This window comes from Crinia signifera, chromosome 4, assembly GCF_055691185.1.
Source record: "Crinia signifera chromosome 4, ASM5569118v1, whole genome shotgun sequence".
NCBI classification, from domain to species: Eukaryota; Metazoa; Chordata; class Amphibia; order Anura; family Myobatrachidae; genus Crinia; species Crinia signifera.
The window spans coordinates 151,589,984-151,617,695 of NC_139220.1; positions in this window are offsets into that span (position 1 = coordinate 151,589,984).

Here is a 27,712-nt window from a genome sequence, read left to right on the forward strand (position 1 = left end):
CTCCAGCTGGAACCATAGGTCTTGTCCTGCGACAGAGTCACATAGGCGGTTAGGGCGCAGGCCAAACAGCATGCTGTTTGTCTTTTTTTGTGTAGCTTGGTTTCATTTTGTGTTTCTTATTTGTTTGTCTCACGGCAATACCTTGGTTATAGTTCATTATAGCGGTAAAGGCAACAAATCCTCTATTCTGTCCTTGTCTGCAAGGTTGCATATTCTAGTCCTTGTTCATGTGCAGAGCCTAGTTAATTTTTGTGTGTCTAGTGTGTCTAGTCAGTTTATCCTCTTACTAGTACCCTGACTTGGTTGGGACTTTAGGTCGCCATGAAAGACCAGGTGTTATCTGAGTACAGGGTGGAGCTAGTCTGTCCTGGAAAGGCGGCTATTACTGGTGAAGTCTAAAGGCCCCCATACACTAGCCGATTTTGGTCAGATTTAGGCCAGATCAGTCGGATCTGGCCTAAATCGGACCAAAATCGGCTAGTTTTGATGTCCCCTCAGATCTGATGCGCGGTCCCGTGCGCATCGGATCTGCGTCGGGTGGTCGGACCTGCTGCATGTCCGACCACCCGACTTGGGACCTAGTGGGGCGGTGCGGCGGTGGAGGGAGCAGGGGGTCTGGGGACGCTGCGGGGGACACAGGCGGCATAGAGCCGGGCGGGGGGAGCCGGGAGCTGTCAGCACTGAAATAAAAAAAAAAGCCCATACAATGAATGGGTGGCCTGTGATTGGCTGAGCGCTCTCTCAGCCAGTCAGCAATTGGCTGAGAGAGCGCTCAGCCAATCACAGGTTGCCCATTCATTGTATTACAGTAGGCTTTTTTTTCTAGCACTGACAGCTCCCGGCTCCCTCTGCCCGGCTCTATGCCGCCTGTGTCCCCCGCAGTGTCTGTGTCCCCCGCAGACGATTTATCACATGTAAAAAATGGCACATCAAGTGCCAATCTAATCAAGCTCCCCCGGGGAGCAGCCGGGGAAGCTCAGGGGGAAGTCGGGGGCGACTTGTCCTAAGGACAAGTCGCCCTAGTGTATGGGGGCCTAAAGACCTCTGCAGGTGCCTGCCAACTCAAGGTATAGTAATAGTCAGAGTCAAGCTCAGGTGCTGCTGTGGCTTCACCACCTTGGCCATAGATGCACAATTCAGCCTGTTATCAACATCTTGCAGACCTGCCAAGCAGAGCAAGGGTTAACTCTGAGTTCACCCCAGATAATCATAACAATTATCAATAAAAATGAATTACCTGCACACCCAATGCCCCAAGCTTTAGAAAGAACATGGTCTTTCAGGTTAGGGCTGGTCATCTTTAGTAATAGGGTACCTATTTTTTTGTACTACCCATTTTCTCTAGGTATTCATGCCCTAGGCTGACCAGTCTAGTGCTGGTTTACATTATGGCATGTGGTTCCCATGCTGACTATGGGGGTGATTCTAATCACCACGCTCCCATGCGTGTTCACGTAGGGTAGTGATGGTGATCGAATGTGCATGTGCATATACTTTTATGTGCAGCTGCTTGGTGTGAGTGGTCATGGCAAACTGCTTGTTTGCCATCCCTTTACACCTAGCAGTGCAGGCGGGGGGGCGGTGTGGGGAGGTGGCGAGGGGCTGTACCCATGGGAATGCCCAGCATTTCATAGGCGCTCCATTAAAACGCTGGGCATTCCCATGTAAATGGACCGGTGACACAGGTGCCGGGACGGGCAGCTGATGTCAGCAGATGTCAGCTGTCTGCTTCCCGTACAGTGTATCAAGAAAGAAAAAGGGGATACTCATGCGCATACCTTCACCACTTAATATCAGTGGAATAAATTACTATTGCAACTTTGTATAAAGTATAAATACATTAATTGTGTGTATAAAGAGTAATAATAATAATGGTGGTAATTTTTCTCAAATAAATTGGGAGTGCAACCTTATTCCAGTATACGTAAATAAACTTACACACATAAACATATAAAAATCCTGTATATGGACAGGACAGTCCAAATAATAAGAGCTATGCTCTAGATGTATAGTATACAGCTGGAAAGTACATGGTGTTCTTGTGGTTAATACCAAAGTCCAAAATAAATGAGAGAGGTTACCATGCACCAATAATGCTGTTTTCTCCGAGGTCCAATCCATTTGGCGGTAGACTGTTCTCCTCCTGCTGTGGCTGTATAGTGCAGCTTGTGAGGGGATCGTTGGCTCTGTGCTCAACGCGTTTCCCCTGCACCTCAGGCTTCATCAGGAATAAACAGAGTATCTGATCAGTCCCTGGGGTCGCCTTTTATAGCTGGTGCATCTTTTCCGCCTGTGTTACTTCCGCTGCATCACTTCCGCAATAGCTTCTGTCATTACAACAATATGCCTATATCATACTTCTATCAGCTTCTGGCTGTCACTTCCACCAACAGTTTTCTCCTTTACAGATGTAGTCAGCGATGTATTAATAAGGGTTTGAGTTATGTCTAGACATGTGCAAAGAAGGATTGAGTTATATAATATAAAATCTAAAAATATGGGCTATATATATTTGAATAAAATCAGTTAAGAATGGGTATAACTCATAATAGACGGGGGGGGGGGATATTTTGGGAAGATATATATTTATATTTAAAAAAAAATCAGTTAAAAATAGGTATAGCTCATAATAGTCAGGGGGATGCTTTGGGAAGATAAGGTTATTTTGGGTAGAGAGTCTCAGTTCATATATTATACGCCTTTTAACTATTATTCACATAGATCAATACTTGCTTCAATACATAATTATGCACAATTGTTTACTGAACACCAGGGGGTGCCAGAGGGCCTCCAGCCTTAAGTTATTTCTACAGAGAATGGTATTGTGAAGTCAATCCTTCAGAAAAGGAGCTAATTCAAATCTATATTAAGTCCCTTTGGTACAAGGGTCCCCAATTTCTAGATACAGTAGTTTTTGGTTCCTCCTCAGCCAGGAGAGTGTCAATATTCCCTCCTCTCAACGGGACCTGTATTTTCTTCAGGCCTACGAATGAGAGGTCTCTAGCATTGCTGTTATGCTTCTCTTTGAAGTGTATTGGCACGCTGTGATTCTCTTTTTCCCTTTTAATGTTGCAAAGGTTCTCCTGTGTTCTAACATGTAATTTTTTTTTTGTCTTTCTGACATATTGGAGACCAAATTGGCAATGTAGCATATATATCACCCTGCTTGTGTTACAGATTATTCTTTCCTTAAAGTTATAGATGGATTTATTCGTGAAAGACTCCACTTTGTTTATGGTTCGAGTGTTCTGTACTCATGTTTTTCTACATGCTGTGCAAATACCGCATCTGGAGAATCCAAACGTGTTATTATTGGTGGCCTTTTCTAATACTGTACACAACTTTCGGCCACGTGGGTAGATGGTCTTTAATCTATTCATCTGGCTGTAGTATATGCCAATGTTTTCGTAGACTTCTTTCAAACAGATGGCTCTGCGAGGAATAATCTGTTAAGAATATGTCTTTCTTGATCTGTTTGTTTCCCGTACAGGGTGCCCACAGATGTAAGATACCAGAAAGGTGTACATCTGTGAGCACCTGCAAAATTATTCGATGGTCAGCAACCATCGAATCCTTTTGTCCCCGCAGGTAAGGTTGCGAATGAATGAAATCGGCATGCGTGGGCGGCTTTTCCTGCAGGTGAGGAGGGCGTTAAAATGATATGCAAACCTGTAAATGTTTTACAGCTTTGGGTGTCAGCTAGAATAACCTCATATGTCATTGTTATAGTTCCACCAGCCCAGAGATCATCTGTGAGTGCCACAGACACATCTACTGGGATAAAAAACCCAGCAGCCATCCGGTCATATCTGCCTGACCCCCAGACCATAGCAAGATTAAGGGGGAGGGGGATGCAGGGGACAATGTAACCCAGTGAATAGATGATGTGCACAGTAGCCCTTATTCAGATCTGTTCGCAGTACAAATTTGTTCTCAAAATGGGCAAAACCATGTGCAATGCAGCTGGGGCAGATTTAACATGTATAGAGTTAGATTTGGGTTGGTTACCTTGTTTCTGTGTAGGGTAAATACTGGCTGCATTATTTTTACACTGAAGGTAGATTTCAGTTTCAACACGCCCCACCCAAATTTAACTCTCTCTGCACATGTTACATCTTCCCCACCTGCAGTGCACATGGTTTTGCCCATTTTGAGAACAAATTTGTACTGCGATCAGACGTGAATAAGGGCCAGTGTCTATTCCATGCTGCTCTGTTAAGCAGTGCGGGGCTGTCCCAGAAAAATTGGGACAGTTGGGAGGTATGCCTTTCCCTTCGCTCTCCCTGCCCTATCCCTTCCCTCTTCCTTCCTGAGTAGCTATGCCTTGGCTTACTGAGTACTTTACTTTTACTTTTGGTGAACCTGGCAGGCAGCAGCATTCAGCTCCTAGGTTCCAATACCAAGAAGTTCCTCCTTCTCTTTAGACACTGCAGGGGAAGAGGAGGGAGACCGTTATACACTGTCCAGTACTTACTTACAGAACAATGAGAAGCCTGGCAGTAAGCAGCATCCCGCAACTGCACTGTAATCCTCAGAGGTTCCTACTCAGACTCAGGTGAGTAAGAGGGGTTGGAGAAAACAGGGGTGTATGAGTCACCCCAATTTATACACTGCCCTGTGCTCCCTTCTGTAATGTATACTGTATTTGCCATGGTGCATCTGGCAGAGAGGGAGCTGGGAGCACCATTACTGTTACATATTACATCAGGTACCACTGCAGCTGGTGTATAAACAGGCAGGCAAATAGTGTGGCTGCAAAAGGTGAGCCCACAGGGCAGTTGCAGTATCCTAGTTATGGTCGTGCTAATGGCAGATCTTCTAAATGAGGACAAAGGCTTGTAAATTGTGATTTAATGGACATAGACCTGATTCAGCTTCCGTTGCAGTTTTGATTTATAGTAAAACTGTGAATGCTTTCTGATGCATGCTAAGGGCCACCAAGTACAGAACAATTCCATTCAGCATGCAGAGACCCTCCCCAATATGTGAATGCAATGTGACGGCAAGCGCACGGCAACCATTTTCCGACTCGCAGCAGCTGCATATCTGGACTATGCCCACCGAATGTACCCCATAAAGCTGATTACTTAATCTCATAGTACATATACAGTATGCAATTAACTTCACCTCATTACTAAATTGAGATAACCCAATTGCAACAAGCCTGTGTACTTTCACCGCAGGGTACTCACTTGCAGAGCATAGACTCAGCATAGGCAGAATACTTTATTGCCTAGGGTACCTGTAAATTACTAGGCCAACCTCCTTCTGTCAGAGCTGCTGTCACTGCAGCTGAGGGGAAGGCAAACCCCTATTTTCCTCCAGCTTTATACTGAGTTAAAAACTCATTAATACACTCTCACTTTGCTCTATGCGGCATGAAAAAGGCCTCTGGGAATGCATTCCAGTTGGAGGAAAGGAAGGGCCTTTCCTTGCATCTCTCCAAGCTCCTCGCTTCTGCCTCCTGAGTGACTGGCGGGGGCTAGCTGGCTGATGTTGATGGGATAGTCAGGCAGATAGGAGTAACAGACTGCAGCCACCTTAGAAAAAAAGTGGGTGAGAATTAAAGAAAGCTCTATCACCCTCTTCCTGTCACCTCTCCCCATCAATCACTATCTCCTCTGTCACCCACTATCTCTCTGTCACCCATATGTCTCTGTGTCACCTCATGTCTCAATGTCACACTCTTCCTGTAGCCTACTATCTTCCTGTAACTCTTTCCCTTTCTCCCACTATCTCCCTGTCACTCTGTCCCTGTTACCCACTATCTCCTTATAACTGTCTCCATATAAACCCACTATATGCCTTTTACCCTTTTCCTGTCACCCTCTATGCCCCCCATTATCTCCCACTATCTCTGTCACCACTTTTTTCCATTCACCATTTCTCTCTTTCCCTGTACCCCACTAACTCCTTGTCAACATCTCCCTGTCACCCACAATATCCCTGACACCTTCTCCCTTTTAACCTTTGCCTGTCACCCTTTCTTTCCATGTCTCCCATTTCTTCTTGTCACCCACTTACTTTCATCCATTATCTCCTTGTTACCCTCTCGCGTCACTAACTATGGGCCTTATTCTAGTTCACTCTTTCTTACAAAATACTTCTTAGATGGACAAAACCATGTGCACTGCAGGTGGGGCAGATGTTACTTGTGCAGAGAGAATTAGATTTGGGTGGGGTTTTACTTCAAAGTGAGATCTATATTGCAGTGTAAAAATAAAGCAGCCAGTATTTACCCTGCACAGAAACAAAATAACTCACCCAAATCTAATTCTCTCTGCACATTTTACAGCTGCCCCCCTGCAGTTACCTTTCCTGCACAGTCAAAATGTCCTGTCAAAATCGCACCAAGTGTATCTGCAACTGATCAAGGCCGGCGCTGACACCACAAACCCTCCCTTGGGCATGCCTGAATTTTTTCAGCCACACGCCCTGAAAACAGCAGGTGTGCACCCCCAAACAGCAACTTCTTTTCAGTCAAATTGCAAGAGGATTGCGAATAGAAATTTTTGCTATATTTGTCCCTATTTTGACCCACACATGCGTGCTACGATCTGTTTGCATGCAAACATGGATTGTAGCATGCGCATAAAGAAACAAATTGAGAATTCACACATCAGTGATCAACTCAAGTTTCACATTTTCAAGTGTATATGAGCATAAGGTAAATTGTTACTTGCTCACATAAACTACTAAATTTTCATTCCATGCTGCCAGGTCTTGCAGTTGATCTGCTAGATAATTGTATAGTGTGTGCCCAGCTACATTTTATGGGATATTTATCAGAAATATGAAATGTAGGTTTGAAATGCGGATCACGTTTCCTTAACATAATGTTTTCCATCTTTTCTTTGCTGTGTTCTGTGTCTAGAGAATAGAAAGAGGATAATCTTGAAAACAATTAATAAAATGGCATTTTTGTTCGCTATAATGTTGATAATTTAGCTTTTTTGATTCATGTGAACTGAAAAAATATAACATATGCTTTGATACCTAAGGGTACAACAGCTTGTAGCTCCATCTGCAGCAGTAATTACAGACATCTATTTGCAATTATCATGTAAGTAAAACTAAGATTTAAAATTATGAATAACGTAATAATCATTAAAATTCACAGGTTATTTTCATACATAATTTTTAGTTTATAAAACTTGCAATGTACTGTATTTGTGCTGAAAATTAGTTTATATGCAGTATTTTTATTCATTTATTGTTGTTGTTATTATTATTATTATTTGTTGTTGTTTTGTAAAGTAACAGTGCACAGTTTTCATTTAATAGGTGCAGCCTACAAGCAAACTAATTCACTACCCATTAATGTTTACAAATTATACAGAAATGGGAAGCAAGATAAAAATAAGGTCTGAGGCACTCTACTAAAGGTAAACCCTTCCAAGTTTTGGTATTGGATATTTATTTTTTTAGGGAAAAAATCAGAAAAATGTCTACAATGACAAAAAAATTACTTGTTACTACAGTGATATTAACCTCAATAACATTAATTTCCACTAATTTTCTGTCTATTATTAACACCTCACAACATTATTTTTAGGCCAAAAGGTTGCACCTAGATATCTGGATTACTGAGCTAAGCAACACAAGTGGGTGGCACAAACACGTGGCACGTCTAGGAGTGGCACTGCAGTGGCTGACAGGATGGCAATTTGAAACATTAGGCCTCAAACAGCAAATAATGCAAAAAAAGAGGTGTAAAGGGAATTGTCCTTGGGCCCTCCCTCCAACCCGTGGGCCCTCTTTCCCACCATTACTTTGTATAAAAAAGGACATGCACACTTTAACAAACCAATCATTTCAGCATTAAGATCTGCCACACCACTGTGGCTGAAATTATTGGTTTGTTTGGGCCCCCTCAAAACAAGCTGCCATTGCTCCAAAGAGCTCATAATGCAAAGAAAAGATTTGCAAGAGGGAACTGTCTTTCTGAAAGTTGTCACTGCAACTTTGTAGGAGCTGACAAAGATGAGGAGGAGGAGCGGTGGAAGAAAATTGATGCTCATAGTAAGTAGAGTTTACAAAGAAGTATTGCAGACGATTATATCGGGAATTCAGAATCTGTGAAACTTCAAAATCCACGCCTCTCTGGGTACGGACCTTCGGAGATTTTGGTAAAGAAGAATGGAACTGATTTAGTACCCACGGCTTCAGCAAGGAAATGTGGAAGGAATTCAGGATTTTTAGAAATAACAGCAATTTCAGTTTGTAGTCTACTGGATTGATTAATTGTATGCCTGGAAATGGTCCAATGTAACATGGAGCAAACTTCACGGAAGGAACTCTGAATCTTATATTTCGAGTTGATAACCACATCTTGTCGCCAATCTTCAAGGCTGTGGTAGATCATCTCTTCCTATCTGCAAACATTTTGTAGTTACTGGATGCTTTCAATAATGATTTTTGAACCATTTTCCAATTTTACAAAACTGTTGAAGTATTGAATTTACTGATGGAACTGGCATGGCTGCCAGTGGTTAACATCTGGAACTTTAGAATGGAATCCGTAATTGATAAGATATGGCATGGATGAAGATCAAGTATGGTACTGATTATTATGACAGAATTCTGGCCATGGTAGGAGGTCCACCCAATCATCTTGAGAAGATGAGATGTGTAAATGGAGAAGGATTCCAGATACTGGTTGACCCTTTCGGTTTCACCATTAGACTGGGGATGATAGGCTGTACTGAAGTTGAGTTAAACTTGTAATGCTGCACACAAACTCCTCCAAAATTTGGCAACGAACTGTACACCTTGATCTGAAATTATCTCTAAAGGTAGTCCGTGTATTCTGAAAATGTCTTTGACAAACAACAAAGCCAATTTTTATGCTGATGGAAGACCGGTGGAATGAAATGTGCCATATTAGAAAACCGGTCAATGACTACCCAGATGGTGTAACAGCCAAAAGAAACAGATAAATCAGTAATAAAGTCCATGAATAAATGTGTCCATGGACTATGAGGACCAGATAGTGGGATGAGCTGTCCCACTGGAGCTTATAGAGAAATCATGTGCTGGGCGCACTTGGGAGAAGAAGCAATATATTCCTTAACATCTTTCTTTAATGAGGGCCACCAGTAAGACCTTTTGGGGAGAGCATTGCTCCTCACACAATGGAGGATGCATCTTCTTCTACTGTAAATGGTAAGTAAACATCTGGTTGGGTAAGAAACGGTGCTGAGATGAATCTCTCCTTGAGCATGTGAAATGCTTTAATGGCCCCTTCTGGCCATTTAGAAGGTTTGGACCCTTTGCAAGTGAGTGCTGTGATGGGTGCCACAATAGTAGAAAAGTCTCTGATGATTTTTCTGTAGTAGTTGGGGAAGCCAAGGAATCTTTGCACACCTGGAAGGGTAAGAAGAATAGGCCAGTCTTGAATGGCTTTCACTTTACTGGGATCCATCTTCAGAACTGATCCTAAAACCAATTGAAGGGGATTGTCATAACCTTGAACATGCACTTCTTGAGCTTGCAGTATAGGAGGTTGACCTGAAGACAAGATAGTACCTCTTTCACCATGATGCAATGCTCCTGCAGATTGTTGCCAAATATCAAGATGTCATCTAAATATACTAGGACATGGTGATACAACAGATCTCTAAACATCTTATTGACAAAGTACTGGAACACAGCGGGGGCATTACTCAACCCGAATGGCATGATGAGGTATTCATAATGGCCATCTCACGTGTTGAAAGCAGTCTTCCACTTATCTCCTTCACACATCCGTATTAGATTTTATGCTCCTCTTAGGTCTAATTTGGAGAAGATGGTAGCTCCACTGATCCGGTGGAGGGTATCAATTTTTCACTGTAATATTGTTAAGACCGGTTTTCTTTGAGATAATCTGACATGGCTTGGGTCTCATGCAGTGCTAGAACATCCAACAGCTGATGTTCTACCACCCCAGGGACAATGGGGTGGTAGAACATCAGCTGCTGCTTTACTAAAGACATTACCAAACTCGGCATAGGTTACTGACAGGCCCTCAGGTAACTTGATGTTGAGTTGGCAAGACTTAGAGCAAATGGGACCCCATGACAAGACTTGTGATGTGATCCAGTCAATATTGGGGTTGTGCTGTGGAAGCCATGGTATCCCCAAAACTTTAAAGCTTCTGTGGAGCAAGACCAACATCTGACCATATCCATAGTAATGAAGTTTTCAGCCGCTCCTGAGTCCAGAAGTGCTGGAAATTTTCTAAAGTGTCAATTCACTTGCAAAGAAAATTGGACTATACAATCGTTAGTATTTGGAGAGGAATTAATGAATCCTAATCTGCCCTCTTCCTGGCAAATTTAGACCCCGTATTTCCCAGCTTCTTGGGACAAGATTTTACTTCATGTGTGGGATCAAACCGTAGAGACATAACTGCTCTGAATGTCGATGTCCTCATTCCTCAGGAGTTAACTTAAACCAGTTTATTTGCGTGGGATCATCGCTTGGTGGTGAGGATGACAACTTGGGTATCAGTATAGATTTGGCAGACATAGACCAACCACTTTCTTGAGCTCTTAATAGAAAGTGCAAGTCGACCTTGTTACACAAGGAATTAACTTCAATTTAGAGGGTAAGTCACTAGTGGCTAGTTCATCCTTGATCTGGTTGGACAGACCATTCCAGAAGGCTGCATAGAGCACCTCGTCATTCCAGGCTAACTCTGATGCCAGAATCTTGAATTGAATAAGATACTTTCCCACTATTCTAGTTCCCTGCCATATATGAATGATATCTATGGTGGCTGATCTGGTTCGCCCTGGTTCATCGAAGATGAGGTGGAAGGCTGATATGAATTGTTGATGGTTGGCCAATATAGGGTCAGATTTCTCCCAGAGGGGTGATGCCCAATTCAAGGCAGGACCAGATAGTAGGGAGATTATGTAGGCAACCCTGGTACAGTCTGATGGGAAGTAGCAAAGTGGATCTCGTACTGGTTATAAAAACCGTGACAATTTTTGGGCATTCCATCGAAATTTAGCAGGTGTGGGAAGTTGGAGAAGAGTAGTATTGATTGCTGGTGATCCTTTGTTTTCTCTGTTAATTGATGCTGCCCCAGTACCATGAACACCTTGCAAGGTGGTCTAGATCATATCCAACCATGACGACAGTTCTTAAAGTGCCCAGATAACCTGTCCTTTAGCAGCCTCCTGATGATCAACACGGGAGGCTAGTTGTTGAACAGGTGCCAGACTTTGATCTTGTCATAAGGCTGGATACATGGAGTCAGTTCGAACTGTCACATCTGAGGGGTGACTCTGGTCTGGAGCTGGAGTGTAACAGAAGCTGGGTTCCTTAATGAACTTAGACTGCATAGAGAGTACTAGGAGTCTGTGGAGGAACCCCACACAGGGGAAGATGGAGTCTCTGGAGAGTAGGATGAGCCAATGAGCAACTGGTAAGTATGAATAGGCTCAAGCTTGAAAGGAAAATGAGGAGAGCTGCTGGATGAAATCACTGCTGGTAAGTATGCTCTAGGTATCACTATGGTCATCACAGGAGAGGTTCACTGATGATGATAACGAAACAGCATGTATCTGTATTTATTGATGTTAGCCTCTCTGACTGGTGACTTGACAGCTGTAGTGAAGATGATGCAATACTGGAACCAATAGCAAGCAGACTGAACAGCAGGTGTAGAAGACAATCAGAAAACTATGTATTCTGATAGAGGATGCAATGTCCCAGACTGGACACTAGAAGGAGTCAGAATGCAGGCAGATTGGAATGCTGCAGGTGCTGGATTAGCAGAAGTACTATAGAGCTGTGGAAGCTGCTACGCCTAGGAAAACATTGTACTGATTGACTTCTGGCTCCAGTCTCTGGGTAAATATATGCAGAGCATGTTATTGATTGGCTGTTGCAGGATGATGTCAGAATATCCATTCCCAGATTGGCTGGTGAACTCCGGTGACTCAAACCAATATGGCTGCTCCCATGTTAAGGACACAAATGATGTTTGGTGTGGCCTGTACAGAGAGAAGGTGCAGTGCTGGGAGTTTGTGAGTAACAAGGCTGCAGGCTGTGTTCAGCAGTGCCTGCTGAGATGATATTGAGGGAGACGCTGACCATGCACACCCGGCGCCAGCCTGACACCAGAGCACTGCAGCGTTGACATGAATATTAGTCTCTAAACAAGTCTGGCCAAGCACCTAGAACAGAGATTAGTATGTCTCAAACACTGAGTCATGACATAGAGCTTACAAAAACATCCTGGAGTATGATAGGAGCAGGTGTGGGATAATGTCACTGTGTCTTTGTAGGATCTGGCAAAGACAAGGGGGAAGAACTGAGGAGGAAAAATTTATTCTCATATTAGGCTGAGCTGATGAAGACATACTATAATGGAATATGATACAGGCAAGTGTTAGATAACATCACTACGTTTTCAGGCTTCGCCGTGTGTGTGGTGCCCTCCTCCAGTGCCACATATAAATAACCCCAAAATAAAAGGGTTATTTTAATTCATCTAATTTTTTCAGGCTTTGCCGTGTGTTTGTGGTACTCTCCTGTGCCGCATATAATAAATAACCCCAAAATAAAAGGGTTATTTAATCTGTATAATTTTTTTCAGGCTTTGCCGTGTGTGCGCCACATTTTATTACAACTCCAGAAAGATGGTGCAGAACAAATATTTGGAGGATAAAATAGTGAAAGAACAAGAACCACTTCCTCCTAGTACTGAAGCTGCTGCCACTAGTCATGACATAAATCATGAAATGCTATCAACGTAATCTGCCAAGGCTGATGCCCAATGCCATCGTAGAGGGCATGTATAGTCCAAAATGCCAAAGTTCAGTAAAACAAAGGAAAAAAATACATGTAAATCGTTTGAGAAACGTGGGTTTGCTAATATGCCATTTACAATATGGAGTGGCAAAGAACGGCTAAGGCCCTGGCCTATGTTCATGACTCGTGTTTCAGCTTCATATGACAATCTAAGCCCTCCTCCCCCAGCTAGAAATTTTAACTAGAGTTAAGCTGTCATTAAAAGCATCGCAAACTACTGCGCCTTCTAAAGACACAGTATCACAAATCCCCAAGTAGAGTCCAAGGGTTTTGGTGGTTGCAATGCCTGACCTTCCCATCACTCTACAGGAAGAGGTGGCTCCTTCCACCATTTGCAGCTCACCCTCTGCATATGCTGGAAGGAGCACCCACAGTCCAGTTCCTGATTTTTAGATTGAAGGTGTCAATATTGTACACCAGGAGGAGAATATTGATGTAGCTGGTGCTGAGGAGGAAGTTGACGAGGAGGATGCTGCTGATGGTGATGGGGTTTGCTTAAATGAGGCACCAGGTGTGACAGTTGTTGCCAGTGGGATGCAAAAGGCCATCTCCATGCCTGGGCAGAAGACCAAAAAAACACCTCTTTGGTCTGGAATTTTTTTTATCCAGATCCGGACAACAATTGTCTTGCCATATATAGCTTATGTAACACTGCAATAAGCAGGGGTAAGGCCGTTGGCCACCTAGGGTCATCCTTGCTTATGTTCATTCATAAGTTCAAAAACTGTGGCTAGGTCCATAAGCAGTCTAGGAACACCTAAATCCCTAGATCATGTTGGTACAAGAGCCTGAAAACCACACCAGCAATTCACTCCTCGTCAATTTCCTCCTCAATCTGGATTGGCGATAGCCCTGCAGGCCATGTCACCAGCATGACTGACTCCTCTTTTATCCAGAATTCTTCCAGATCCTGCATCGCCATGCCTACTGCTGCCGCTGCTGCTGGGAGTCATTCATCAACCAAGAAGGGTAGTCAGAACACCAATATGTCTTTCACTAAGCCCAACAGTCATTTGCAATGAGGACAAAGTACGACAGCGGTCATCCTCTGTTGGTGTTAAACATGTGTCTGGTGTTCGCCATCAGTGGAGTGGGATTTAGACAATTAATGGAGGTATTGTTTCCCCGATACCAAATCCCATCTAGATTCCACTTCACTAGGCGGGTGATACCCAGGATGTACAGAGACGTCCGAAAAAGTGTCTTCAGTGCCCTGAAAAATTTGGTTGTATCCACTGTTCACTTAACCACGGACATCTAGACAAGTGGTTCAGGGCAACATAAGGACTGAATGACTGTGACAGTCCACAGGGTAGATGCAACACCTTCTACAGCAACAGCAGCAGTATCTCCAAAAGGCAGCTCCTTCCAAGAAGCACAATGGCAACCTCTGAGAGAAACTGAGGGAAATAATTTCACAGTGGCTTAGCCCACTTAGTCGCTCCTGGGGACCTGTGGTATTGGACAATGCCAGTAACATTGTTCATGCATAACATATGGGAAATTTCCAACATGTGCCATGTTTTGCCCACACAATAAATTTGGTGGTGCAGCATTTCCTTAAAAGGGACAGCAGTGTGCAGGAGATGCTTGCGGTGGCTCACAAAATTGTGGGACACTGCACCTGACTCAAATGCAGTGGAGACTGATTTTCGTGTTGTGCAAGGTTCTACAGCCATTTGAACTTGCCACACGTGACGTCAGTTCAGACACTGCCACTTTAGTCAAGTCATTCCCATGATCAGGCTGATTGCAGAAGCAGCTGGAGAAAGTGAAGGAGGAACTAAAGCATTGCAGTTCCACAAAGTACTGTATGTAGCTCTTGTAGATGAAGCCCTTCATATGCTTTGCCAGGATAAGAGACTGCTCAGTCTATCAAAGTCAGAGGAAAACATTCTGGCCACCGTGCTTAATCCTTGGTTAAAAAAATATGTGGAACCTTGTTTCTGGTGGACACAATCCTACAGTGGTGTAAAGACCTGCTGTTCAGGCAATTGTTTTCTTAAGCGGACTGTTACATGGCAACAGCTCCTCCTTCATTTTCTCTCACACCTGTGGGTGCAAGGAAACAGCTAAATTTTCTACCCGACCCGCTGGTTCAGGGCAGGCAGGAGCAAGTTTGGACATCTGGTCCAGACTGAAGGACCTGCCAACAATTGTTAACATGTCTATTGTCACTGCATACAATGCTGTCACCACTTATGAAATGGTGGAGGATTACTTTGGGGACAGCATCCAAGTAGACATGTCAAACAGTCCGTTCCTGTACTTGCAGTAAAAAATTGCAGTTTGGAGGCACCTGTACAAACTGGCTCCATTTTACTTGGGTTGTCCCTCTTCAGTGTGTACTCCAAAATAGTTTTTAGTGCAGCCAGGAACCTGGTCATTGAGCAGTGTAGGAGGTTGCTTCCACAAAATGTGGAGAAGATGATGTTCATCAAAATTAATTTTAAATTCTTCAACAAAGACCATCAATTGCCTCCAGAGACTACAGAGGGATCTGTGATTGTGGAGTCCAGCAAGGATGAATTGATAATCTGTGAGGATGAGGAAGTAGACACTGAAGGATGTGAGGAATCAGAGAATAAGGGGGATATCTTGACTCTGTAAAGCCAGTTTATACAGGGAGACATGAATTGCTTCTTTTTTTGTGTAGGCCCAAACAAACCAATCATTTCAGCCACAGTCATGTGTCAGACCCTGTTGTGGTACTGTAGGTTGTGTATTGGAAAAGATCCATATCTAAAACACTGCCAAAGATACAGATCCAAAATACGTTTCACAAAGCACTAAAAGTGGCCGGTGCACATCCCTAGCATCTAGATGCCTAAACCTAACCCCCCCCAGGCACAACCAAACCACCCATATTGTTACCTAACCCTCCCTCCCTGCAGCATAATCCTAACCTTCCGCTGTCCACAGGCTAACCCTAAATACCCCAATTTATGTCTAAACATACTCCAACTTCCCTGGCCTAGCAATCCACAGTACTTACCGATCAAGAACCCAGCTGCCACTTTTCCAGCATTGGGATCTAATCTATTATTTATATTGAATACTGGCATCCTACCTGTGAGGATGTTTACTGCATTCCGAACATACAAGTATGAAAATCACAAAGCAGGGCATAATTAGCCATGCAGGTACAGGTGGGCTACTCCAAGAGTTTACAAAATACAGTCTCTGAAAAGCAGGCTTGAAGCAGATGAGCGCACACAAGCAGAAACAGTATATCACAAAACCTTAACTGCACTAGACTACCAGCTGAGGCTGACACCAAGAGATTTGACCCCAAATGACATAGCAGAAAAAACACTTGCAGCATCAACTTCAATAACATTAACACAAGGCAGTGACTGCATAAATAAAACATTTGCATAAATTCCCCTGCAGCCTTCAAATTCACTAGTATTTCCATATATTATTTACAGCATTGAAGATTACCAACATTTGAAGAATACACCAGTAGCATTTAAAGTCAGCTGCATAAACATAGTAAAAATACACTTCTATAACGCTAAGTGAATACTAATGGCACTTAACACAAGCATTCACTCTAGACAAGGCTACTTATACCTCTAAATACTTTCCCACGTCTAAGGATTAATAAACAGACACATGACAATAGGATAGACTAAAGGAGCCTACTGTATTTACTTCTACATACTGGGGCAGCAAGTACAAAGTAGGCACGCCTACCCTTTTTTAGTTTTATGCATATGGCAGCTGTAACTAGAGGGGACTAACCCATTTTGTAATATTCAACAACAGAGCACATGGGGAGCCTACATGGCACAAGAGTTAAAGAGGAGCCTACCCCCTTAAATACTTTTAGCAACAGAGCTCAGGAGATATAGGGGGAATCTAACCCCGTTATTAACTTTTAGCAACAGGGCACAGTAGTAGATAACAGAAGGGGAGCAAACCTCTTTAATAGAGCCAGCAAAAAGCACAGTGGAAGGACTAAGGGGCATAGGCGAACCTAAGGGGTGGTCCACCCATTAGACCGCCGGCCGCCGCCGAACACACAATTTAAAGAAATGACAGCTGGGCAGAAAGAGCTGTGCGCTGTCCAGCTGTATAGTCACTGTCTAAGCAAAGCAGCAGCTCAGTCGATATCTTCAATGCTCCCGCTGGACTGTGAGCCAATCAGGAGCAGCCACCAATACCACCAATGCCATTCCTAGCTTGCGGTCCTGCGCGAGCATTGAAGATATCGACGGAGCTGCTGCTTTGCTTAGACAGTGACTATACAGCTGGGCAGCGCACAGCTCTTTCTGCCCAGCTGTCATTTCTTTAAATTGTGTGTGCCCAGTGTCACTCCCCCTTGGCAATGAGCAATTCCCCCCCCCCCTGGCAACGAGCAACTTTCAGTCCCCTCTGGCAACGAGCAATCTCCCTCCCGCTTTGGCAACGCACAGTCCGTCCCCCCCCACAACAAGCAAATTCACTCCTCTTTTGCAATGACCATTTAACTTCCCCTTGGCTATGAACAATTCACTACCTCTTGGCAACAAGCAATCCCCTTGTAACAAGCAATTCCACTCCCCTTTTGCAATGAGCATTTAACAACTCCCTCTTGGCAACAAGCATGTATTTCCCCTTGGCAAAGAGCATGAATCCCCTGGCATCAAGCATGAAGCCTCTGGCATCAAGCAAGAACCCCCTAGCAATGAACATGTAGGTAAGTAGCACCTATGTGTCAAATATGTAATGGGCATTACGGTTTGTTATATTGTATGTAATGGGCATCATGATGTGTGGCACAATGTGTAATGGCCATTATGGTGTGTGGCCTTATATGTAATTGGCATTACGGCATGTGGCTTTGTAATGGTATTACGGAGTTTGCTAAAATGTGTAATGCACAATATGGTGTGTGGTCTAATGTGTAATACCACGCATCCTTTTTGTGATGACATGCCTCCTTTAAAGGAGGCCTTGCCCCCTTTTTGCTGCGCAAAGGTCCAACCTACTTCAGTATTTCGATCTGGGACCACCCATTACCATATTTCTAGATTTGCCTATGCTAAGGGGCTGTAGGATGAAGAAAGGGTTACTCTGCAAGGCATCATTTTCAGTGAAAGGGCTTAGAGTGGGTCCACATTGACTCACCACTTGCTTTGACTCTTCTACCACCTACTGTACAATGGCCTCCTCAGTATCTACCTCCAACCGAGATGATGAGCACCATATTAGGCTGCATTCTCTATCCAGAGTCTTGCTGTACAGTGTCCACCTCTGTCCTCTGTTTTATGGTTTTCCAGTTGGTGTCTAAACCACTTCCTCTAGCCAGTCACAGTCCAGGGCCTGTGTGTGTGTGTGTGTCAAAGTACATGTATGAATGTGTGTGTGTGCATGCGCATGTGTGTATATATATATATATATATATATATATATACACACACACACACTTTGGGTCTTGAGGAGCACAGGTCCAGGCACACAGGCACAGGTCCGGCAAGGAGTCATCTTCTCCATAATTACAGTCCTTAACCTAAAAAGTGGGATATTGTACCAACTATCTAAGAAATAATTGAGGAAGTTATTCAGAGATTTTTTTATATCCCTGGAATCATGTGTACACAACAGGGGTGAATTGCAATTATATATTGCACATATGACCATTGTTTAATAGGTATTAATTCTTGATAGTAATCAAAGAAAAAATACCTTATAAGGATTTAAAGATCTTATAAGGATATACGTCCTGACATTGAGTTAAATAACCTCTAATAACAGATAAAATCTAACCAAAAAATTACAATAAAGTGGAAAATTACTTATTCTATCTAGTCCACAAAAAATTCAACCTAAGATTGTAACAATATTACTGGCATACCCCTGATGAAGTCTCTTGACGAGACGAAACGTGTCGGGTACTTGATATCATCTATTATCAAAGAATAACATTTCCAAAGACAAGAATAACTGCAAAAAAATGTGTTTTATCATTATCTTTTATGCTTGTATCAATAAATGTTTTATGTATAATGAAAAACTTTGATTGTGTATAAATTGGTAAAAGGAAAGACAGGAATAACCCTAATTTTAAAGTTGTCAAGGGCACCATATAACACTATTGTGGGGTAAGTTTGATTGTGGTGGTCTTGCTAGTAGAAGACCTAGTGTTATAGGTGACCAGAAATTCATTCATAGTGCAATTCCAGAGATTTTGTTTGGTGTGTATATATATATATATATATATATATATATATATATATTTATATTTTCCGATAGTGGCAGTCACGTTCCTTGGATGAAAAAAGACAATGACTACTGTACAGTCTTCAACGTTTCGGTTATTTTAATAACAGTCATCAGGGTACTGATGAAGGTTATTAAAATATCCGAAACGTTGAAGACTGTACAGTAGTCATTGCCTTTTTCATCCAAGGAACGTGAGTGCCACTATCTGAAAATGTATATGTGATTGCTGGGCTTCAAGTAATCTACTTCATGCCGGAAAGCATACATGGTTATATCTCTATCTATCTATCTATCTATCTATCTATCTATCTATCTATCTATCTATCTATCTATCTATATATATATATATATATATATATATATATAAATATATATATAAAAGGGGGTTCCTAAGTATGGCATATACCCTGTACTATAGGGTTCCACAGTTATGAGGAACAACAAACATGTATTGTAAAAGAGGTTTTTTTTCACACTGTTGGGAAAAGAAACCTTTTGAGGAACATAGAGCACTTACCTGAGGTGAGCTCCTGTCTTTTTGGAAATTGCAAGAAATGTTGATGCAATAAAAGAAACCTTGATGTGCACATATGGCCTAGCTATAATGTCAGTACCAGAACACCTATGGTTTAGAAAAAATTATGCTTCTACCAATTTACCTCTGATATATGATTTCTTGTTTATTTGAACCCTGACGTCTGAGACTCACATGAGGGGAGCATTTAACTGAACAAATATATCTCAGCCACCCTTAGAAAGAGACAGCGCATACTGTATGTGTTCACTATTTTTGATGTAATGGTGTATGTGACATAGTGAAGCAGTGTCTGGGCGCGGTATTTGACCGTCGGGATTTTGACTGCATCCCCAGGGAGCCTAGGCACACAGTTTGGGAATCACTGCATTAACCCCTGCAGAGATACAATTACAAAAAAGATGAATACATGCTGCTGACATTGTGTTTATTTTATTTTATTTTATAACCGGCTAGTTGTTGTGTTATATTATTGTTAATTTATGGTTAAATGTGAATAATTTGCTTTTTATATATAATAAATAATTTTTAATCTCAATTCTTCTAGCACTGCTTACATTTGTGAATTTTTACAACACAATGCCTGAACCTGAACAACACACACACATTCATTTTATTTCTATTTTTTTACACAACATAAATCACAGCACTACTGGTATGGTAGCACACTGGCACCATTTAATCAGAAATTGTGACCCCCTGGACTGATAAAATAGGCAGCCCCCCCTATTGCTATGAAAAATATTTTAGTCAGATATACAGTATAGTCAGAAAAAATCCTGCCTCTGGTGCACAGAGACTAAGCAGCTGCCCAGCTCCCTCACCTTTTGAAAAAAATGCAGGTGCTCCAAAGGGATTAAAAATAATTTAAATCAGTCAGCAGCTAAATAAATCAGCAGTGGAGGGGGGTTCTAGGTACTCGGAACCTCCCCCTTGCATGCGTATGTTCCCACCACAAGAAAAACTATTTTGTATGGAGCATCCTGGTCTCTAAACTAATTAGAAAGATAATTTTGTGTGTGCAGACTCAAGCTAGACTGTAACTAACAGGGGTTAAAGTGGGCTGGAATTTGGCAGAGCTGTGTTCCCTCAGTTCAAATTGGAGGAGGAACGGTTCCGCCTCCATGTGCCCACTGTGCACCAACAGCTGCACAGCAGCGATTAATGAGAAGGAAACCTGAAAGGAAGGCTGGCTTCTCTCCTCTGTGCGCCACCCCATGGATGAACTCCGCCCTACTCAAATCTCCCACGGACACTGCAGCAGTAAATCCAGGTCCAGAGCCATGGCGGCTGTAACCTGCACCCTGCCTCCTCCCTGAGGCCCAGGAAAGTCAATAGCAGAGGCCCAGGTACTGCAACATGAACCCCCTGTACTCCCTGCAGCGGGGGACAGTTAGTAAGAAAGGCCAGGCACCCACCATTCTCCCTGCAGCCAGGAAACTCAGCAGCAGAGACCTTGTGGCAGTGCCCCGAACCAATCCTCAACCCATCAGCTGAGAAACTCAGCAGCAGAGGCCCGGCAGCTGTGCCCCACACCAACCCTCAACCCATCAGCTGAGAAACTCAGCAGCAGATGCCCGGCAGCTGTGCTGTACCCTTCAAGCCGGGGGAAGTCATGCAAAAAACCCCGCCCACCTCCCTCCCACTGATGATTACACTGCATCCTTGGATGAAAGAGGATGGATGCGAGGAGCAGTACCCCTGGGAAAAAATGCTCTGCTCCCGCTGCTGTCAGACACACATGGAGTTGACCACCTTGCGGCTGCTAGGGGGATCTGGTCTTCGACCCAGGTGCATAGCTCTGTGGGCTGTCAGGGGTGTGGTGTAAATAGAATATGGGTCACTACATATGATTAAAAATGAATATGGGTCAATACATGTCTTGTGTAATGTGAATACAGTAAGTGTAAATACATTTTGTGTAGCATGAATATGGGTCACTATATGTCGTGTAACGTTATGGGTCACTAAGTGTTGTGTAATGTGAATATGGGTCACTACTTGTTGTGTAAAATGAATATATGTCAGTGTCACTATGTGAGTTATAACGTGAATATTGGTCACTACGTGACGTATAATGTAAATATGGGTCACTATGTGAGGTGTAACATAAATTTAGGTCACTACATGAGGTGTAATGTGAATATGGGTCACTACGTGTTGTTTAGCATGTATAAGGGTCACCACGTGAGGTGTAACATTAATATTGTCACCATGCGAGGTTATCATGAATAAGGGTCACTATGTGTGTTGTGTAATGTAAATAGGATTGTTCTACTTTATGTCATAATTTGTACTGGGGGTACAATTGTGTGGCAATGCTAATTTATTTTACCACGCCCCTTCTGTTGCCGAGCATTATTTCTTTATGGTGTTTGGAAAGTAAGGAACAAATTTAGAATAGGGAAGATGCAACGAACATGCTAGTGCCAACCCTGGCTCTGTCTGCTGGGAGGAGGGGGGGGGGTTAGGTGGCAGGGAAGGAGAGTTCCACCACCTTTCCGTGACCATTTTAAGCCCTGGTGACAAATATTAAGTGGCTACCTAAAAAAAACATTGTTTACAGTGTTTCACCCTTACAAAATAAAAACATGGCTCTGGTTTTTATTTTGTGGGATGAAACACTGTAAACAATGTTTTTTGTTTGAGGGAGTCACTTAATATGTGTTCCAGCCGTGCTTAAGCCTGCATACACAAAATCAAAAGGCAATATTATTATAGGTTACAGGCTGCTCACAGAGGCATCCCCCCTCACTGCTGTTACAATTACATTCCTTTCTTGCTAGCCTTGCAGTATTATGCTGCACATACTGCTCACCTCCATGCTCCTCAGGATGGCAGCTCCTTTGCAGTCTGTTTACTGTGATGTCATTAAGACACACTGCAAGTTACCTGGGGGTTTTCCTGCAGCTTCCCACTGCCTATTTGAGCATCGGACAGCGGGCAGCAGGCGACCAGCAGGCAAGAACTGAGAACTGAAGAAGTCTCCAGTTGTGGTGGTTTGTGTATGGCGGGCTGCAGATGACTCAATGCTGTTAAGTGTAGAGGTCTGACCGAGTGTGTATGGTGGCAGGCTGTGGGTGACCTGAGGCCCGGCATTGATGAGTGAAGGGGGCTGGTGGGCAGTGGGCAGTGGGCAACATGGCGGTAATAAGAGAAGGGGATCCAGCTGACACTTTAAGATAGTGGCCTGTGCCAACCCCTCTCTGTCAGAGCACCAGGGCCCAGGACAGTTGTCCCCATAGCACCCTCCTGATGGCTGCCCTGCTGACAGTCTGACACAGCTCCAGGCTCTGGAAATCTTGGAAACTGCAAATTCTGGTGGGTTTAGTTTTCATCATAACCAAACCCGCACATTCCTAGTTATAATAATAGCTGTAATGTTGATGTTTTTGTACAACCATGTGCTGCACAGCAGTTGTTGCAAATATTACATGCACATGTTTATGGTGAAGAGCTTAGGAATTTAACAATTTATAAAACAAATTCGGGCAAAAGATTATTTAGCAGTGTACAGTATATTCAGCAAATTTAGGAAATTGTAAGTACTAACATTAAATTATTTTAAAATATACATTATGGGTCTTTTTTTTCAGTCCTAGCTATGCATCAAATACAACATATGTGGTCTGCACAATATTTACATGAAACTACTATTGTACTTATTTATTTAGAATTTCTATGATTTACTAAACTGTTAATTGTTATTTTTTTTTAAATGTTGCTCACTCTATGATATGTAGTTGGCAGATGCAAATAAAATTACTATAGCAGTGTGCGTACAACAATTCCTGATTGTTTTAAGGAACAATGATCATGAACCAATTGAAATGGCTCATATTCACACAATTGCTTTGATGATCATGGTATACATTTGTCTACAGTAATAACTTTTACTTGCAGATCACCTTTTTCTACCCTCAATGCAGTTGTAATAGTGTCATTTAAAAAAAAAAATACGTGTAACTTGTTTTTAAACGGTATGCTGTTGGCAAAGTAACTCCTATTATTCCCATTAGGGATTATTCTAGTGTTTTTTTTTTTAATTGTTAGGTTAACCATTAGGTTCAATATTAAGTAAGATGTTAGGTTGTTGTTATTATGAGAGCCATACCATTACTCTTGGACCTTTTAGTATATAAAACCCTGTAAAAGAACATGTATCAGGTACCCAGGTACTTTAGGGTATTTTTAGCTGCAAAAAAATATATAAAACTGAAATTATATATATATATATATATATATATATATATATATATATATAAGAGAAATATAGAGAGATAGAGATTGCTCAGAAAATAAAAATATATTTATTCTAATTGAAAACACTATGAATTTTGCTTAGCTAGACTTTCGAACTTAAAAGTTATTCCCAGTTAAATTAAGGGAGCACAAAAACGAAACAAAAATGTTTCGGTTAAATAAATGCACAGCTATAATACAGTACACCAATTTTCAGGTTTTATTCCCACTTTAGGGATAATTTCCATTTACTCTTCTTATTGCCTTCTACATTTGATAGACTATGCCTATAAAATTTGTTGGTAATTGTTTCATTTCCTACTGTGGCACGTGTAGTTAACCTTACTAGATTGATTGGAAATTGACTGCGGTGAACTCAACCTTTGCCAGTATAACAAAGGTCACATAAAAACTCTCAATTAATCTATGTCTACAAATGAAAATGCTTTGTACGTATTGAGTAAAACATACCTTAACCACTTAGTGCATTATTATTTGTTTTAGTGTCGTTATATTGTTTACTACTACTTTCACATAAAAATGGTTTACAATTTTATCTTTTCATCCATATTCCTGAAAGTTACGATGATCTGTTGCTAAAGTACATTAACATTTTATCCTTACTTCAGTAATTCAATACAAAATGAACAATAGAAAAATAGAACAACTGAAATTAATAAATGGTGCCTCAAAAAGGGTCATATAGTACGATCACTTAGCAAATGCACTAAAAGTGCATGAAACATACATTGCCTAAATATTTTTACTGCTACTACTTCTTCTAATTTATTTATTTATTTACAGTTTCTTATATAGTGCAGCATATTCCATTGCGCTTTACAACTGGAAACAACAGTGATTAAACAAACTGGGTAGAAACAAACCGACTGTAGAGGTAGGAGGGCCTTGCTCACAAGCTTACAATCTATAGTTAAACTACTACGACATAATTTATTAATATATTTACAGTAAGTTTATAACATTTTATATAATCAGTTAATGAATTAGCCAGTCAGGGTTCTAAATCCCTTTTCAAGTGGTTATAATAATGAGCTTCAATGCATTTCAGTGAAAAAATACCTGCTTAGTTGAATAGGGAGGAGGAAGGATTATTGGGTCATATCTGTGCTGTCTACAAAACTTAAGGTGGGTACACTATATGATTTTCATTTTTGATATGCATGATAACGATATTCGTGCATAATATTTTGTGTGCATCCACTATCATTAACAATGCAGGCTCCCGTGGATCATTAATGATGACCCCCTATCATCAGAACATGCAGTCAAATCTGATAATAGCATCAGTGACTGCATGTTTGGCTGGGTCTCCGTAAGATCACTGAATGATATTTTAAACAAAATCGTACTGTGTTTAACCCACGTATAGTTCTTTTCACTGCAACACCAATATCGATAATGCCCTCGGCTTTGCCACATACAGTATGTGTACAGAGCATTAGTCTTCATAAACACATGCTTTCTCTCTGGCCGCAGCAATTGATATGCCATACTCTAAAAGGTTCTATTTTATGGGAAAGTGAATAGAAATATCTCAATTTTTACACAGCAGTACAATTACAATCATGGTGGTTGTTATATATATATATATATATATATATATATATATATATATATATATATATATATATATATATATACATATATATATAATTGGAGAGAGAATAACCCCTACTAGGCACTTTGCAAAAGTCGGGTTGCAGCACCACTAGATATACCCTCCTGTTATTGAGGGGGATAATAGGGATAGAAATAAGAAGTATCAGAGTGCGCAATATGGTTGTACCACCTAAAGCAATCTAAGCTTATTAGGCAATGATGAAAACAAACAAAAAGTAAATACTTTTAATAATAAACTCCATAAACCTGGTCTGTGGAAATCTGTTATTTCTTAATAAATCACATATGGTTCCAGTTACAGAACAATTTTTTATAAGGTAATGCCACGACTCAGACCGATGAATTCAATAAACCCAACGAGTTTCGTCCAAAGTCTTCTACAAGGGTGTGGCTCAGATATGTGAGACACTGATCATAATATAGGAGTAACTGGTACATTTTCAGACTTTCTAACTTTCTAATATATCAGAAACATAATAAGTCCAAACATCAAGTATGTGTAGTACCATAAAAGCACTTTTATTGGAGGTACAGATTCAGAGGGTTCTAATTGACCCAGGCAGTGGTCTTTCCAGCTAGCCTCCAAAAGTGTCATATTTATTATACCAAAGAAAAACAAATCAAATCATGGTGGAAAAGAAAAAAATGGTTGAAAAGTACAAATTTTCTTTCCTTGTTAACATTGAAATATATGCCATTATTGCCATAAAGACAGTTTTCTGACTTTGTAAATACATAACAAATTTGTGGAAAAAGATTCACTGAAAGCAAAATATGGATGATGTAAAAAATCTGCAGAATGTTGTTCAAAATCATAGTATATTGCAACATTTTTAAGACTGTTAACAATGATTGTTACTGAGTTTTGCATTTAAGGACATTTAACTTGTGTTAATGAATGCATGGGAAAGTAGATAGGATACATAAATTAGCGAGTGTCATGATCTGGTGTTTAAGAAACACATTCTTACCATCTAAGTGTTTCTATAGGCTGGCTCTGAAGTGTTCTAAATGGTGCAGTACACAGATTGCAAGAGCCCCAGTGTCCAGACGGCATCTGCTGCAGTCATTCAGGGGTGCCCATTATGTCACTCTGGCACACAACACCTTGCTGCACCCCATTCTGTTGGAGCCCGTCGCCGCCCTTTGACAGCTCCCCACTGCTCCCCATAGCCCCTCGCAGCCCTCACTCACCCTGTATGTCTCCCTGAAGTGGAGACAGGCAGGGAATATGCTCATGCTGACTGGGACACGCAAGTGTGTGAGACGCTGGCGCATCCTCATCAGATGGAGCTCCTTTCCGCCAGCCTGCGTCAGCTCAGGAGATCTGGCGATTCTTCTTCTCCTATAAGCTTACTAGTTTTTCCAGCGGTCAATATCAAGTGTCCTGATTCATCTCCAAAACCATTGCTACAACATCAGATCAACATTGGATCTTTTCTCATTCCCGCCTTGCTCATATCCCAATACCACCCACTTACCAGTCACCTTTCAGAAGGTCATCAATATCAGTCACCATCGGTGATCCCAACATCAAATCGCTGTTATCATCGGTGAACTTACCGAGCGGCTGTGTTGTGGTCCTTATATGAGATAAAACTTATCTGCAGTGCTCTCCAGTATATCTGATATCATGTCTATGGTCTTCTCCTGAAGAATACCAGTACTGCAACCTGCTATCTACAATTCCTTGATTCCAGCTGAATCCAGTCATCAGTTGGTTCCAGCCAAATACTTTCTATACCCGGTTCCAATCTGGTCCAGTGACTTTATTCTATTGCCATAGACTGTTATTATGCACCCAAACATATACCCCGTTCAGTAAACTCCAGTACTCACAACCACACTTTTGGACTCTGGACTCCACCTCTTCACTGAGCTCCCCTCATTGATGTGAGTTTTATTTATAAGCCAACCCCTAAGGTTGATTCACAGACCAGAAAAACTCAACCCTCAGTGAGTAAACAATCATATTGGATATAAAATCTAAATACAGATGAAGCCATTATTATCCTTGCTCCTGGCGCACTGGGAGCAAGGATAAGCATGGATCTATCTGTGCCTTATTCCAGCAGGGTTCATTTAAATTTGTGATATAATCCCACTAATTTCATCTAGAAAGATGTAATTAAGATCTGGGACATTGGATGTGTATATAGATTAAGCCTGAGGAATTAGGAAATAAAGTATGAACACTGTGAGTACTTTCTGTACAGATTATGGATTGACCAATGGGAAACACGCTTGGGGGACAAAAGAGGATTATCTGTTAAATTC